Raw genomic sequence first — 18287 nt, 5'->3', positions numbered from 1 at the left:
TAGAAGTCTATACAATTTAAGCAAAGCTGTAATGAGCATTGTTTCATTCTTGAGCTCCACCTTAGAAGTCTATGCAAATTAGCAAAGATTTCATGAGGGTTGTTTAATTCATGAGTTCCACAATAGAAGTAGTCTTCGCGATTTAGCAAAGCTTTGATCAGCATGGTTTAATTCATTAGTTCCACAATAGAAGTTTATGCAATTTAAGCAAGCCATTGACAAGAATTATTTCATTCTTTAGTTCCACATTAAAAGACAACGCAATTTAGTTCAATAAGCATTGTTTAATTCTTGAGTACCTCAAGAAAAGTCGTCTTCACAATTTAGCAAAGCTTTGAAGAGCATTGTTTAATTCTTGAGTTCCACAGTAGAAGTCTATACAATTTAAGCAAAGCTTGGATGAGCATTGTTTCATTCTTGAGTTGCACATTAGAAGTCTATGCAATTTAGAAAAGCTTTGATGAGCGTTGTTTAATTCTTAAATTCCATAATAGAAGTAGTCTGTGCAATTTAGTAAAGCTTTGATGAGCATTTCTTTATTCTTGAGTTCCATAATAGAAGTGTACGCAATTTAAGCAAAGCTTTGACGAGCATTGTTTGATTTTTGAGTTCCACAATATAAGTCTATGCACTTTAAGAAAAGCATTGATGAGTATTGTTAAATTCTTGAGTTCCACAATAGAAGTAGTCTTTGCAATTTAACAAAGCTCTGAAGAGAATTGCTTAAGTCTTGAGTTCCACAACAGAAGTGTCTGCAATTTATGCAAAGCTTTGTTGAGCATTGTTTCATTCTTGAGTTCCACATTAGAAGTCTATGCAATTTAGCAAAGCTTTGTTACGCATTGTTTTTTGAGTTCCACAATAGAAGTAGTCTTCGCAATTTAGGAAAGCTTTGATAAGCATTGTTTAAATCTTAAGTTCCATAATAGAAGTCTATGCAATTTAAGCAAGGCATTGATAAGAATTATTTCATTCTTTAGTTCCACATTAAAAGTCTATGCAATTTAGTTCAATAAGCATTGTTTAATTCTTGAGTACCTCAATAAAACTCGTCTTCGCAATTTAGGAAAGGTTTGAAGAGCATTGTTTAATTATTGAGTTACACAATAGAAGTCTATACATTTTAAGCAAAGCTCTAATGAGCATTGTTTCATTCTTGAGTTCCACCTTAGAAGTCTATGCAATTTAGCAAAGATTTCATGAACGTTGTTTAATTCGTGAGTTCCACAACAGAAGTAGTCTTCGCGATTTAGCAAAGCATTGATAAGCATGGTTTAATTCTTAAGTTCCAGAATAGAAGTCTATGCAATTTAAGCAAGGCATTGACAAGAATTATTTCATTCTTTAGTTCCACATTAAAAGACAACACAATTTAGTTCAATAAGCATTGTTTAATTCTTGAGTACCTCAAGAAAAGTCGTCTTCACAATTTAGCAATGCTTTGAAGAGCATTGTTTAATTCTTGAGTTCCACATGATGCAAACCCACAGCTGTCAACAAAGGATCCAAATCAAATGCCAGATGGACCAGTTACGAGGGCACGAGCTAAAACATTCAAAGAGGCTTTAAATGGATTGGTTAGAGAAATTTGTACTCAAGAAAGTGTATGGAGACCCATTGGACCCAATCAAAGTTGGATTACCATAATTCAAGTCCAAGAGTGATTTACAAGATACAATAAGAGCCTTTATAAGCCCATTTCGTTTTTTTTCTATATTTTTATGTAATTTTCGTTTTTATATATCCTAAATAAGTGTTGGGGAGATAAAAGGGTCTTAGGTTACATGAACCTTGTGATAAACCATGTCTAGGTTCATAGTTTTGAACTTGGGGGTTAAATGCCTTAAATTAAAGACACTTCTTTAATTCATGGCTCTTTAGGTACTCTTCCCACACTATAAAAACGTGGTATTTGTATCCATTTGAAATCAATCAAGTTTTGAATACAATTTGTGAGTTTTTAACTCTTTTTTCGTTCTTTGTGAACTTTAGAACTTATCAGGTTTTCATAGCTTGTGGCGTTCAAACTTATCAATCAATTTGGTGGGTTGATTGTGGCGTTTTATACCAAGGTTCTTGTCTCTTTATAGACAACGGGTCGCGGTTTCCACCTTTGTTTTACAATTCTGTAACCAAAAGAACGATCGGGCAAAACGTGTTCAAACCTCAATTTTGGGTGAGATCACATCATTTGGTATCAGAGCCAGTTCTTTGTGTTGCATATCTATTTTGTTTTCTTCCTTGATTACTTGAGTTCTAAGACGCATATTGGTAGCGGGTCTTGTCACAAGTTGTCAAGGTTCTTACTAGCGACTTTTGAATTTCTAAGTTGTCAAACTTCTATATTCTACATTTCTTTTGTTTCCTTTATGTTTTCATTTGGCTATTAGTTTCCTCAAAAAAAAATCAAAGGAAAAAAAAAAACAAAAACAAAAACATAAAGAAGCAAAAAAAAAAGAAAAAAAAAAGCAAAAAAAAATATTTACAAAAAAAAAAGATTTACAAAGAAAAAAAAAAGAGAGAGAAAAAAAAAACAAAAAAAAAAAGGAAAAAAAAAGAAAGAAAGAAGAGGAGGAACAAGTAAAGCCTTTTTTTTTTCTATAAAGTCAATTTGAATTGCAAGTGTAGTCTTTTTTTTCAAAAAAAAAAATAATAAAATAACCCATTGTTTGCTTCATCATTAGCAAAGCCAAGTTTGTTTGGCTTTCTTTTGTGTATTGAGGTTACTTTAATTTGGATACAATTTCTTTTGATTTGTTTGGTAAGTTTGAATTCCTCAAGGCCACAAGTTCAAATTTGATAATTGCTTCTTTAGTTTGTTTAGAACTTTAAGAGTTAAAAGGGAGTGGTAAAAGGCTGTGTGGTGAGACTAAAAGAGGGTAAAAGCCATTCGAGGGATACACGAGGGTTGAGTGAACTATTTTTGAGAGAAACACGTGAGTGAGTGTTGGGAGGAAGTAAATTATTATTATTATTATTATTATTATTATTATTATTATTATTATTATTATTTATTTTTTTTGGCAGAAATATAAGATGGGTGATCAAAACCCCCCACCAAACCTTCAAGTTCAAGCTATGATGGATGAAATGCGACGTTTGATGACAAATGAATTTAACCAAGTACATGAAAGAATGGACCGAATGGAGGCACAAGTACAAAGAACTCGATCTCGAGCATCATCACAGGTTTCTAACGGGGAAGAGGAGGATGATGGTTGGGAACCTGAAAGGCGACCAAATAGAAGGAGGTCACGAAGAGATGACAATTTAAGTTCTATTAAAATGAAAGTTCCTTCTTTCAAAGGCAAGTCAGACCCGGACGCGTACATTGAATGGGAGACAAAAATGGAGTTCATATTTGATTGTCATGAATATTCCAACCGTAAGAAGGTAAAACTAGCCGTAGTTGAGTTTTCTGATTATGCACTAACATGGTGGGATCAACTTCTAATCACTAGACGGAGAAATGGAGAAAGGCCTATTGAGACATGGGATGAAATGAAGAGTGTCATGCGAAGACGGTTTGTGCCAAGTCATTACTTTCGTGATCTCCACAATAAACTTCAAAGCTTAAAACAAGGCAGCAAGTGTGTTGATGATTACTTCAAAGAAATGGAGGTTATGATGGTTCGTGCCAATATTGAGGAGGATCCTGAGGCAACCATGGCCAGATTCTTAAATGGCTTAAATCTTGAAATTCGTGATCGCGTTGAGATGCAACATTATGTTGAAATTGAAGACATGGTCCATATGGCTGTTAAAATTGAGAAACAATTAAAAAGAGGTGGCGGGTCTCGAAATAACACTTGGAAGGCTAGTACTTCAAAAAAATCAGAAAATACACCTACTTCTTCTTCTAATTCCAAATATGATCCTAAAACAACAAACTCTTCAAAAGGAAAAACTGATTCTTCTACTTTTAGGAATCGTGACATAAAGTGTTTCAAGTGTCAAGGAAGGGGTCATATTGCAAGTCAATGTCCAAATAAGCTTACCATGGTGGTTAGAGAAAATGGCGAGATCGAAACGGATGAATCAGATTCTATAGTTTCAACGGAAGATTGTAGTTATGATGAAGAGGTGGCTGTTCAAGGTGATTTGTTGGTTGCAAGACGAGCTCTAAACATTCAATCCAAGGAGGGAGACGATGCCCAAAGGGAGAATATATTTCATACTCGTTGCTATGTTCAAGGCAAGGTATGTAGTGTTATAATTGATGGTGGGAGTTGTACTAACGTTGCAAGTACTTCCATGGTTGAAAAGTTAGGTATACCCACGATGAAGCATCAAAAACCATACAAACTTCAATGGCTCAATGATAGTGGTGAGGTGCGAGTTACAAAACAGGTGATGGTTTCATTTCGGATTGGAAGATATGAAGACGAGGTGTTGTGTGATGTTGTTCCTATGCAAGCCACTCACTTGCTGCTAGGTAGACCATGGCAATATGATAGACACGTAAGTCACGACGGTTTCACTAACAAATACACTTTTGTTTACAAAACAAAACCGGTAACTCTTGTACCAATGTCACCAATTCAAGTTTACCAAGATCAAGTAAAACTTCAACAAGATGCGAAAAAAGAGAGCGAAGGAAAAAAAGAGAGTGAGAAAAAAAAAGATGACGAACAAAAAAAAATGAGTGAGAGAGAGTGAGAAAAAAAAAGATGATGAACAAAAAAAAATGAGTGAGAAAACAGAAGAAAATGAACAAAAAAAAGAAAGTGAACAAAAAAAAGAGAGTGAAAAAAACAAAGAAAACATGAAAAAAAGAGGGAAAGAAAAAAAGGAAAATAAATATATTGCACTGGCAAAAAAAAGTGAGATAAAAGAAGCTTTTAAATCAGAAATGCATATTGTGCTTCTTTTGTTCAAAGAAGCTCCAATAGCCACTAACACTTCGGCCGGAACTCTTCCGAGCGATGTTACCTCTCTCTTGCAGGAATTTGGAGACTTGTTTGCTGAGGATGTTCCAAATGGATTGCCACCAATTCGTGGGATTGAACACCAAATTGACTTTATGCCTGGGGCGTCTATTCCCAACAAACCAGCCTATAGAACAAGCCCTGAAGAAACCAAGGAGCTACAAAGGCAAGTTGAAGAGTTACTTGCAAAGGGATTGGTTCAAGAAAGTATGAGCCCTTGTGCCGTTCCAGTCTTGTTGGTGCCAAAGAAGGATGGTTCTTGGAGGATGTGCGTAGATTGTCGTGCCATCAACAATATTACGGTAAAGTATCGTCATCCCATTCCCCGACTCGATGATATGCTTGATGAGTTGTATGGAGCAAAACTTTTTTCCAAAATTGATTTAAAAAGCGGGTATCACCAAATTCGCATGAAAGAAGGTGATGAGTGGAAAACAGCTTTTAAAACAAAACATGGTTTATATGAATGGTTAGTAATGCCTTTTGGCCTAACTAATGCTCCTAGTACCTTCATGAGATTAATGAACCATGTTTTGCGTGAATATATTGGCAAATTTGAGGTTGTTTACTTCGATGATATTTTGATTTATTCAAAGTGTCCAAAAGATCACCTTGAGCATCTGACATGTGTTTTGAGTGTGCTTAGGAAAGAAAGGCTATATGCTAACTTGAAGAAGTGTACCTTTTGTACTGACCAAGTTGTTTTCCTTGGGTATGTGGTGAGCTCCCAAGGAGTGGCTGTTGATGAAGAAAAGGTAAAAGCCATCCAAGATTGGCCAACTCCAAAGACTATAAGTGAAGTTCGAAGTTTTCATGGCCTGGCAAGTTTTTATCGCCGGTTTGTCAAACATTTTAGCACTTTAGCATCACCACTTACAGAAATCATCAAAAAGAATGTTGGGTTTAAATGGGGCAAAGAACAAGAGCATGCTTTTCAACAACTCAAGTTTCACTTAACTCATGCTCCTTTGTTGTCTTTGCCTAATTTTGACAAAACATTTGAAATTGAATGTGATGCATCAGGAATTGGAATTGGTGCTGTTTTGATGCAAGAGGGTAAACCTTTGGCATATTTCAGTGAAAAATTAAGTGGGGCAACTTTAAATTACCCAACTTATGACAAAGAGCTTTATTCTTTGGTCCGAGCATTGAAAACATGGCAACATTATCTGTGGGCTAAAGAATTTGTAATTCATTCAGATCATGAGTCCTTAAAGTTTCTAAAAGGACAACACAAATTAAACAAAAGACATGCTAGGTGGATGGAGTTCATTGAGACATTTCCTTATGTCATCCGATACAAGAAAGGTAAGGAAAATGTTGTGGCTGATGCTTTGTCACGTAGACACTCTCTACTTTCTTCTCTAGATTTCAAAATTCTAGGATTTGAACAAATCAAGGAATTATACCACAATGACGTTGATTTTGGTCAGATTTACCAAGCTTGTGAATAATGCTCTTTTGAAAAGTTTTTCTTACATAATGGTTTTTTGTTCAAAGAATCAAGACTTTGCATTCCTAAATCTTCCTTGCGTGAGCTTTTGGTTAGAGAAGCACATAGTGGAGGCCTTATGGGACATTTTGGGATCGCAAAAACATTATCTACTTTGCAGGAACATTTCTTTTGGCCAAAAATGAAGGTGGATGTTGGAAGAATTTGCAATAATTGTATTGTGTGCAAGCAAGCCAAATCCAAGGTTCAACATCATGGTTTATATACTCCACTTCCAATACCATGTGAACCATGGGTTGATATTTCAATGGACTTCGTGTTGGGTCTACCAAGATCCAAAAGTGGAAAGGACTCTATTTTTGTGATTGTTGATAGGTTTTCTAAAATGGCTCATTTTATTGCATGCAATAAAACTAATGATGCATCTCACATTGCTGATTTGTTTTTTAGAGAAATTGTCAGGTTGCATGGAATGCCAAAAACCATTGTCTCAGATCGGGATTCTAAGTTTTTGAGTTATTTTTGGAAAACTTTGTGGGCAAAATTAGGGACAAAACTCTTGTTTTCAACAACTTGCCACCCACAAACGGATGGTCAAACAGAAGTGGTGAATAGGACCTTGTCCACCTTGTTGAGGGCTTTAATAAAGAAGAACATCAAAACATGGGAGGACTGTTTGCCACATGTTGAGTTTGCATACAATCGTGCCACTCATTCTGCTACAAAAATGTCACCATTTGAAATTGTATACGGTTTTAATCCTTTGACTCCTTTGGATTTATCACCTTTGCCTTTTTCTGAGCAGGTTAACTTAGATGGAAACAAAAAGGCTGAATTTGTGAAACAGATACATGAGAAAGCAAGACTAAATATAGAAAGAAGAACGGAGCAATATTCAAAACAAGCGAATAAAGGGCGACGCAAGATGATTTTTGAACCGGGTGATTGGGTTTGGTTACATATGAGAAAAGAACGATTTCCAGCCCAACGACGTTCAAAATTGCTTCCAAGAGGGGACGGTCCTTTCCAAGTTTTAGAGCGTATCAATGACAATGCATACAAATTGGACCTGCCGGGTGAGTATAAGGTTAGTGCAACTTTCAATGTAACTGATCTAGCTCCTTTTGATGTAGGTTCTGATTTGAGGACAAATCCTTTTCAAGAGGAGGGGAATGATGCAAACCCACAGCTGTCAACAAAGGATCCAAATCAAATGCCAGATGGACCAGTTACGAGGGCACGAGCTAAAACATTCAAAGAGGCTTTAAATGGATTGGTTAGAGAAGTTTGTACTCAAGAAAGTGTATGGAGACCCATTGGACCCAATCAAAGTTGGATTACCATAATTCAAGTCCAAGAGTGATTTACAAGATACAATAAGAGCCTTTATAAGCCCATTTCGTTTTTTTTCTATATTTTTATGTAATTTTCGTTTTTATATATCCTAAATAAGTGTTGGGGAGATAAAAGGGTCTTAGGTTACATGAACCTTGTGATAAACCATGTCTAGGTTCATAGTTTTAAACTTGGGGGTTAAATGCCTTAAATTAAAGACACTTCTTTAATTCATGGCTCTTTAGGTACTCTTCCCACACTATAAAAACGTGGTATTTGTATCCATTTGAAATCAATCAAGTTTTGAATACAATTTGTGAGTTTTTAACTCTTTTTTCGTTCTTTGTGAACTTTAGAACTTATCAGGTTTTCATAGCTTGTGGCGTTCAAACTTATCAATCAATTTGGTGGGTTGATTGTGGCGTTTTATACCAAGGTTCTTGTCTCTTTATAGACAACGGGTCGTGGTTTCCACCTTTGTTTTACAATTCTGTAACCAAAAGAACGATCGGGCAAAACGTGTTCAAACCTCAATTTTGGGTGAGATCACATCACCACAGTAGAAGTCTATACAATTTAAGAAAGCTTGGATGAGCATTGTTTCATTCTTGAGTTGCACATTAGAAGTCTATGCAATTTAGAAAAGCTTTGATGAGCGTTGTTTAATTCTTAAATTCCATAATAGAAGTAGTCTTTCCAATTTAGTTAAGCTTTGATGAGCTTTTCTTTATTCTTGAGTTCCATAATAGAAGTCTACGCAATTTAAGCAAAGCTTTGACGAGCATTGTTTGATTTTTAAGTTCCACAATATAAGTCTATCCACTTTAAGAAAAGCATTGATGAGCATTGTTTAATTCTTGAGTTCCACAATAGAATTATTCTTTGCAATTTAACAAAGCTTTGATGAGAATTGCTTAAGTCTTGAGTTCCACAACAGAAGTGTCTGCAATTTATGCAAAGCTTTGTTGAGCATTGTTTCATTCTTGAGTTCCACATTAGAAGTCTATGCAATTTAGCAAAGCTTTGTTACGCATTGTTTTTTGAGTTCCACAATAGAAGTAGTCTTCGCAATTTAGGAAAGCTTTGATAAGCATTGTTTAATTCTTAAGTTCCATAATAGAAGTCTATGCAATTTAAGCAAGGCATTGATAAGAATTATTTCATTCTTTAGTTCCACATTAAAAGTCTATGCAATTTAGTTCAATAAGCATTGTTTAATTCTTGAGTACCTCAATAAAACTCGTCTTCGCAATTTAGGAAAGGTTTGAAGAGCAGCGTTTAATTATTGAGTTACACAATAGAAGTCTATACATTTTAAGCAAAGCTCTAATGAGCATTGTTTCATTCTTGAGTTCCACCTTAGAAGTCTATGCAATTTAGCAAAGATTTCATGAACGTTGTTTAATTCGTGAGTTCCACAATAGAAGTAGTCTTCGCGATTTAGCAAAGCTTTGATCAGCATGGTTTAATTCATTAGTTCCACAATAGAAGTTTATGCAATTTAAGCAAGCCATTGACAAGAATTATTTCATTCTTTAGTTCCACATTAAAAGACAACGCAATTTAGTTCAATAAGCATTGTTTAATTCTTGAGTACCTCAAGAAAAGTCGTCTTCACAATTTAGCAAAGCTTTGAAGAGCATTGTTTAATTCTTGAGTTCCACAGTAGAAGTCTATACAATTTAAGCAAAGCTTGGATGAGCATTGTTTCATTCTTGAGTTGCACATTAGAAGTCTATGCAATTTAGAAAAGCTTTGATGAGCGTTTTTTAATTCTTAAATTCCATAATAGAAGTAGTCTGTGCAATTTAGTAAAGCTTTGATGAGCATTTCTTTATTCTTGAGTTCCATAATAGAAGTCTACGCAATTTAAGCAAAGCTTTGACGAGCATTGTTTGATTTTTGAGTTCCACAATATAAGTCTATGCACTTTAAGAAAAGCATTGATGAGCATTGTTTAATTCTTGAGTTCCACAATAGAATTTCTCTTTGGAATTTAACAAAGCTTTGATGACAATTGCTTAAGTCTTGAGTTCCACAACAGAAGTGTCTGCAATTTATGCAAAGCTTTGTTGAGCATTGTTTCATTCTTGAGTTCAACATTAGAAGTCTATGCAATTTAACAAAGCTTTGTTATGCATTGTTTTTTAAGTTCCACAATAGAAGTAGTCTTCACAATTTAGGAAAGCTTTGATAAGCATTGTTTAATTCTTAAGTTCCATAATAGAAGTCTATGCAATTTAAGCAAGGCATTGATTAGAATTATTTCATTCTTTAGTTCCACATTAAAAGTCTATGCAATTTAGTTCAATAAGCATTATTTAATTCTTGAGTACCTCAATAAAACTAGTCTTCGCAATTTAGGAAAGGTTTGAAGAGCATTGTTTAATTATTGAGTTACACAATAGAAGTCTATACATTTTAAGCAAAGCTGTAATGAGCCTTGTTTAATTCTTGAGTTCCACCTTAGAAGTCTATGCAATTTAGCAAAGATTTCATGAACGTTGTTTAATTCGTGAGTTCCACAACAGAAGTAGTCTTCGCGATTTAGCAAAGCATTGATAAGCATGGTTTAATTCTTAAGTTCTAGAATAGAAGTCTATGCAATTTAAGCAAGGCATTGACAAGAATTATTTCATTCTTTGGTTCCACATTAAAAGACAACGCAATTTTGTTCAATAAGCATTGTTTAATTCTTGAGTACCTCAAGAAAAGTCGTCTTCACAATTTAGCAAAGCTTTGAAGAGCATTGTTTAATTCTTGAGTTCCACAGTAGAAGACTATACAATTTAAGCAAAGCTTGGATGAGCATTGTTTCATTCTTGAGTTGCACATTAGAAGTCTATGCAATTTAGAAAAGCTTTGATGAGCGTTGTTTAATTCTTAAATTCCATAATAGAAGTAGTCAGTGCAATTTAGTAAAGCTATGATGAGCATTTCTTTATTCTTGAGTTCCATAATAGAAGTGTACGCAATTTAAGCAAAGCTTTGACGAGCATTGTTTGATTTTTGAGTTCCACAATATAAGTCTATGCACTTTAAGAAAAGCATTGATGAGTATTGTTAAATTCTTGAGTTCCACAATAGAAGTAGTCTTTGCAATTTAACAAAGTTTTGAAGAGAATTGCTTAAGTCTTGAGTTCCACAACAGAAGTGTCTGCAATTTATGCAAAGCTTTGTTGAGCATTGTTTCATTCTTGAGTTCCACATTAGAAGTCTATGCAATTTAGCAAAGCTTTGTTACGCATTGTTTTTTGAGTTCCACAATAGAAGTAGTCTTCGCAATTTAGGAAAGCTTTGATAAGCATTGTTTAATTCTTAAGTTCCATAATAGAAGTCTATGCAATTTAAGCAAGGCATTGATAAGAATTATTTCATTCTTTAGTTCCACATTAAAAGTCTATGCAATTTAGTTCAATAAGCATTGTTTAATTCTTGAGTACCTCAATAAAACTCGTCTTCGCAATTTAGGAAAGGTTTGAAGAGCAGTGTTTAATTATTGAGTTACACAATAGAAGTATATACATTTTAAGCAAAGCTCTAATGAGCATTGTTTCATTCTTGAGTTCCACCTTAGAAGTCTATGCAATTTAGCAAAGATTTCATGAACGTTGTTTAATTCGTGAGTTCCACAACAGAAGTAGTCTTCGCGATTTAGCAAAGCATTGATAAGCATGGTTTAATTCTTAAGTTCCAGAATAGAAGTCTATGCAATTTAAGCAAGGCATTGACAAGAATTATTTCATTCTTTAGTTCCACATTAAAAGACAACACAATTTAGTTCAATAAGCATTGTTTAATTCTTGAGTACCTCAAGAAAAGTCGTCTTCACAATTTAGCAATGCTTTGAAGAGCATTGTTTAATTCTTGAGTTCCACAGTAGAAGTCTATACAATTTAAGCAAAGCTTGGATGAGCATTGTTTCATTCTTGAGTTGCACATTAGAAGTCTATGCAATTTAGAAAAGCTTTGATGAGCGTTGTTTAATTCTTAAATTCCATAATAGAAGTAGTCTTTGCAATTTAGTTAAGCTTTGATGAGCTTTTCTTTATTCTTGAGTTCCATAATAGAAGTCTACGCAATTTAAGCAAAGCTTTGACGAGCATTGTTTGATTTTTAAGTTCCACAATATAAGTCTATGCACTTTAAGAAAAGCATTGATGAGCATTGTTTAATTCTTGAGTTCCACAATAGAATTATTCTTTGCAATTTAACAAAGCTTTGATGAGAATTGCTTAAGTCTTGAGTTCCACAACAGAAGTGTCTGCAATTTATGCAAAGCTTTGTTGAGCATTGTTTCATTCTTGAGTTCAACATTAGAAGTCTATGCAATTTAGCAAAGCTTTGTTATGCATTGTTTTTTAAGTTCCACAATAGAAGTAGTCTTCATAATTTAGGAAAGCTTTGATAAGCATTGTTTAATTCTTAAGTTCCATAATAGAAGTCTATGCAATTTAAGCAAGGCATTGATAAGAATTATTTCATTCTTTAGTTCCACATTAAAAGTCTATGCAATTTAGTTCAATAAGCATTGTTTAATTCTTGATTACCTCAATAAAACTCGTCTTCGCAAGTTAGGAAAGGTTTGAAGAGCATTGTTTAATTATTGAGTTACACAATAGAAGTCTATACAATTTAAGCAAAGCTGTAATGAGCATTGTTTCATTCTTGAGCTCCACCTTAGAAGTCTATGCAAATTAGCAAAGATTTCATGAGGGTTGTTTAATTCGTGAGTTCCACAATAGAAGTAGTCTTCACGATTTAGCAAAGCTTTGATCAGCATGGTTTAATTCATTAGTTCCACAATAGAAGTTTATGCAATTTAAGCAAGCCATTGACAAGAATTATTTCATTCTTTAGTTCCACATTAAAAGACAACGCAATTTAGTTCAATAAGCATTGTTTAATTCTTGAGTACCTCAAGAAAAGTCGTCTTCACAATTTAGCAAAGCTTTGAAGAGCATTGTTTAATTCTTGAGTTCCACAGTAGAAGTCTATACAATTTAAGCAAAGCTTGGATGAGCATTGTTTCATTCTTGAGTTGCACATTAGAAGTCTATGCAATTTAGAAAAGCTTTGATGAGCGTTGTTTAATTCTTAAATTCCATAATAGAAGTAGTCTGTGCAATTTAGTAAAGCTTTGATGAGCATTTCTTTATTCTTGAGTTCCATAATAGAAGTCTACGCAATTTATACAAAGCTTTGACGAGCATTGTTTGATTTTTGAGTTCCACAATATAAGTCTATGCACTTTAAGAAAAGCATTGATGAGCATTGTTTAATTCTTGAGTTCCACAATAGAATTTCTCTTTGGAATTTAACAAAGCTTTGATGACAATTGCTTAAGTCTTGAGTTCCACAATAGAAGTGTCTGCAATTTATGCAAAGCTTTGTTGAGCATTGTTTCATTCTTGAGTTCAACATTAGAAGTCTATGCAATTTAGCAAAGCTTTGTTATGCATTGTTTTTTAAGTTCCACAATAGAAGTAGTCTTCACAATTTAGGAAAGCTTTGATAAGCATTGTTTAATTCTTAAGTTCCATAATAGAAGTCTATGCAATTTAAGCAAGGCATTGATTAAAATTATTTCATTCTTTAGTTCCACATTAAAAGTCTATGCAATTTAGTTCAATAAGCATTATTTAATTCTTGAGTACCTCAATAAAACTAGTCTTCGCAATTTAGGAAAGGTTTGAAGAGCATTGTTTAATTATTGAGTTACACAATAGAAGTCTATACATTTTAAGCAAAGCTGTAATGAGCATCGTTTCATTCTTGAGTTCCACCTTAGAAGTCTATGCAATTTAGCAAAGATTTCATGAGCGTTGTTTAATTCGTGACTTCCACAACAGAAGTAGTCTTCGCGATTTAGCAAAGCTTTGATAAGCATGGTTTAATTCTTAAGTTCCACAATAGAAGTCTATGCAATTTAAGCAAGGCATTGACAAGAATTATTTCATTCTTTAGTTCCACATTAAAAGACAACGCAATTTAGTTCAATAAGCATTGTTTAATTCTTGAGTACCTCAAGAAAAGTCGTCTTCACAATTTAGCAAAGCTTTGAAGAGCATTGTTTAATTCTTGAGTTCCATAGTAGAAGTCTATACAATTTCAGCAAAGCTTGGATGAGCATTATTTCATTCTTGAGTTGCACATTAGAAGTCTATGCAATTTAGAAAAGCTTTGATGAGCGTTGTTTAATTCTTAAATTCCATAATAGAAGTTGTCTGTGCAATTTAGTAAAGCTTTGATGAGCATTTCTTTATTCTTGAGTTCCATAATAGAAGTGTACGCAATTTAAGCAAAGCTTTGACGAGCATTGTTTGATTTTTGAGTTCCACAATATAAGTCTATGCACTTTAAGAAAAGCATTGATGAGTATTGTTAAATTCTCGAGTTCCACAATAGAAGTAGTCTTTGCAATTTAACAAAGCTTTGATGAGAATTGCTTAAGTCTTGAGTTCCACAACAGAAGTGTCTGCAATTTATGCAAAGCTTTGTTGAGCATTGTTTCATTCTTGAGTTCCACATTAGACGTCTATGCAATTTAGCAAAGCTTTATACATTGTTTTTTGAGTTCCACAATAGAAGTAGTCTTCACAATTTAGGAAAGCTTTGATAAGCATTGTTTAATTCTTAAGTTCCATAATAGAAGTCTATGCAATTTAAGCAAGGCATTGATAAGAATTATTTCATTCTTTAGTTCCACATTAAAAGTCTATGCAATTTAGTTCAATAAGCATTGTTTAATTCTTGAGTACCTCAATAAAACTCGTCTTCGCAATTTAGGAAAGGTTTGAAGAGCATTGTGTAATTATTGAGTTACACAATAGAAGTCTATACATTTTAAGCAAAGCTCTAATGAGCATCGTTTCATTCTTGAGTTCCACATTAGAAGTCTATGCAATTTAGCAAAGATTTCATGAGCGTTGTTTAATTCGTGAGTTCCACAACAGAAGTAGTCTTCGCGATTTAGCAAAGCTTTGATAAGCATGGTTTAATTCTTAAGTTCCACAATAGAAGTCTATGCAATTTAAGCAAGGCATTGACAAGAATTATTTCATTCTTAAGTTCCACATTAAAAGACAACGCAATTTAGTTCAATAAGCATTGTTTAATTCTTGAGTACCTCAAGAAAAGTCGTCTTCGCAATTTAGCAAAGCTTTGAAGAGCATTGTTTAATTCTTGAGATCCACAGTAGAAGTCTATACAATTTAAGCAAAGCTTGGATGAGCATTGTTTCATTCTTGAGTTGCACATTAGAAGTCTATGCAATTTAGAAAAGCTTTGATGAGCGTTGTTTAATTCTTAAATTCCATAATAGAAGTAGTCTTTGCAATTTAGTTAAGCTTTGGTGAGCATTTCTTTATTCTTGAGTTCCATAATAGAAGTGTACGCAATTTAAGCAAAGCTTTGACGAGCATTGTTTGATTTTTGAGTTCCACAATATAAGTCTATGCACTTTAAGAAAAGCATTGATGAGCATTGTTTAATTCTTGAGTTCCACAATAGAATTATTCTTTGCAATTTAACAAAGCTTTGATGAGAATTGCTGAAGTCTTGAGTTCCACAACAGAAGTGTCTGCAATTTATGCAAAGCTTTGTTGAGCATTGTTTCATTCTTGAGTTCAACATTAGAAGTCTATGCAATTTAGCAAAGCTTTGTTATGCATTGTTTTTTAAGTTCCACAATAGAAGTAGTCTTCACAATTTAGGAAAGCTTTGATAAGCATTGTTTAATTCTTAAGTTCCATAATAGAAGTCTATGCAATTTAAGCAAGGCATTGATAAGAATTATTTCATTCTTTAGTTCCACATTAAAAGTCTATGCAATTTAGTTCAATAAGCATTGTTTAATTCTTGAGTACCTCAATAAAACTCGTCTTCGCAATTTAGGAAAGGTTTGAAGAGCATTGTTTAATTATTGAGTTACAGAATAAGTCTATACAATTTAAGCAAAGCTGTAATGAGCATTGTTTCATTCTTGAGCTCCACCTTAGAAGTCTATGCAAATTAGCAAAGATTTCATGAGCGTTGTTTAATTCGTGAGTTCCACAACAGAAGTAGTCTTTGCGATTTAGCAAAGCTTTGATCAGCATGGTTTAATTCTTAAGTTCCACAATAGAAGTTTATGCAATTTAAGCAAGGCATTGACAAGAATTATTTCATTCTTTAGTTCCACATTAAAAGACAACGCAATTTAGTTCAATAAGCATTGTTTAATTCTTGAGTACCTCAAGAAAAGTCGTCTTCACAATTTAGCAAAGCTTTGAAGAGCATTGTTTAATTCTTGAGTTCCACAGTAGAAGTCTATACAATTTAAGCAAAACTTGGATGAGCATTGTTTCATTCTTGAGTTGCACATTAGAAGTCTATGCAATTTAGAAAAGCTTTGATGAGCCTTTTTTAATTCTTAAATTCCATAATAGAAGTAGTCTGTGCAATTTAGTAAAGCTTTGATGAGCATTTCTTTATTCTTGTGTTCCATAATAGAAGTCTACGCAATTTAAGCAAAGCTTTGACGAGCATTGTTTGATTTTTGAGTTCCACAATATAAGTCTATGCACTTTAAGAAAAGCATTGATGAGCATTGTTTAATTCTTGAGTTCCACAATAGAATTTCTCTTTGGAATTTAACAAAGCTTTGATGACAATTGCTTAAGTCTTGAGTTCCACAACAGAAGTGTCTGCAATTTATGCAAAGCTTTGTTGAGCATTGTTTCATTCTTGAGTTCAACATTAGAAGTCTATGCAATTTAGCAAAGCTTTGTTATGCATTGTTTTTTAAGTTCCACAATAGAAGTAGTCTTCACAATTTAGGAAAGCTTTGATAAGCATTGTTTAATTCTTAAGTTCCATAATAGAAGTCTATGCAATTTAAGCAAGGCATTGATTAAAATTATTTCATTCTTTAGTTCCACATTAAAAGTCTATGCAATTTAGTTCAATAAGCATTATTTAATTCTTGAGTACCTCAATAAAACTAGTCTTCGCAATTTAGGAAAGGTTTGAAGAGCATTGTTTAATTATTGAGTTACACAATAGAAGTCTATACATTTTAAGCAAAGCTGTAATGAGCATCGTTTCATTCTTGAGTTCCACCTTAGAAGTCTATGCAATTTAGCAAAGATGTCATGAGCGTTGTTTAATTCGTGACTTCCACAACAGAAGTAGTCTTCGCGATTTAGCAAAGCTTTGATAAGCATGGTTTAATTCTTAAGTTCCACAATAGAAGTCTATGCAATTTAAGCAAGGCATTGACAAGAATTATTTCATTCTTTAGTTCCACATTAAAAGACAACGCAATTTAGTTCAATAAGCATTGTTTAATTCTTGAGTACCTCAAGAAAAGTCGTCTTCACAATTTAGCAAAGCTTTGAAGAGCATTGTTTAATTCTTGAGTTCCACAGTAGAAGTCTATACAATTTCAGCAAAGCTTGGATGAGCATTATTTCATTCTTGAGTTGCACATTAGAAGTCTATGCAATTTAGAAAAGCTTTGATGAGCGTTGTTTAATTCTTAAATTCCATAATAGAAGTTGTCTGTGCAATTTAGTAAAGCTTTGATGAGCATTTCTTTATTCTTGAGTTCCATAATAGAAGTGTACGCAATTTAAGCAAAGCTTTGACGAGCATTGTTTGATTTTTGAGTTCCACAATATAAGTCTATGCACTTTAAGAAAAGCATTGATGAGTATTGTTAAATTCTCGAGTTCCACAATAGAAGTAGTCTTTGCAATTTAACAAAGCTTTGATGAGAATTGCTTAAGTCTTGAGTTCCACAACAGAAGTGTCTGCAATTTATGCAAAGCTTTGTTGAGCATTGTTTCATTCTTGAGTTCCACATTAGACGTCTATGCAATTTAGCAAAGCTTTATACATTGTTTTTTGAGTTCCACAATAGAAGTAGTCTTCACAATTTAGGAAAGCTTTGATAAGCATTGTTTAATTCTTAAGTTCCATAATAGAAGTCTATGCAATTTAAGCAAGGCATTGATAAGAATTATTTCATTCTTTAGTTCCACATTAAAAGTCTATGCAATTTAGTTCAATAAGCATTGTTTAATTCTTGAGTACCTCAATAAAACTCGTCTTCGCAATTTAGGAAAGGTTTGAAGAGCATTGTGTAATTATTGAGTTACACAATAGAAGTCTATACATTTTAAGCAAAGCTCTAATGAGCATCGTTTCATTCTTGAGTTCCACATTAGAAGTCTATGCAATTTAGCAAAGATTTCATGAGCGTTGTTTAATTCGTGAGTTCCACAACAGAAGTAGTCTTCGCGATTTAGCAAAGCTTTGATAAGCATGGTTTAATTCTTAAGTTCCACAATAGAAGTCTATGCAATTTAAGCAAGGCATTGACAAGAATTATTTCATTCTTAAGTTCCACATTAAAAGACAACGCAATTTAGTTCAATAAGCATTGTTTAATTCTTGAGTACCTCAAGAAAAGTCGTCTTCGCAATTTAGCAAAGCTTTGAAGAGCATTGTTTAATTCTTGAGATCCACAGTAGAAGTCTATACAATTTAAGCAAAGCTTGGATGAGCATTGTTTCATTCTTGAGTTG

At 33.5% G+C, this 18287-nt stretch overlaps 1 pseudogene; it reads left to right on the top strand.

The window, feature by feature from the left end:
* Positions 1 to 2994: 2994 nt before the first annotated feature.
* LOC128127151 (uncharacterized) lies at positions 2995 to 7759 on the top strand (annotated as a pseudogene).
* Positions 7760 to 18287: the final 10528 nt, after the last annotated feature.

Source organism: Lactuca sativa, chromosome 7 (genome assembly GCF_002870075.4).
Source record: "Lactuca sativa cultivar Salinas chromosome 7, Lsat_Salinas_v11, whole genome shotgun sequence".
NCBI lineage: Eukaryota > Viridiplantae > Streptophyta > Magnoliopsida > Asterales > Asteraceae > Lactuca > Lactuca sativa.
This window is presented reverse-complemented; position numbering and strand designations above follow the sequence as displayed.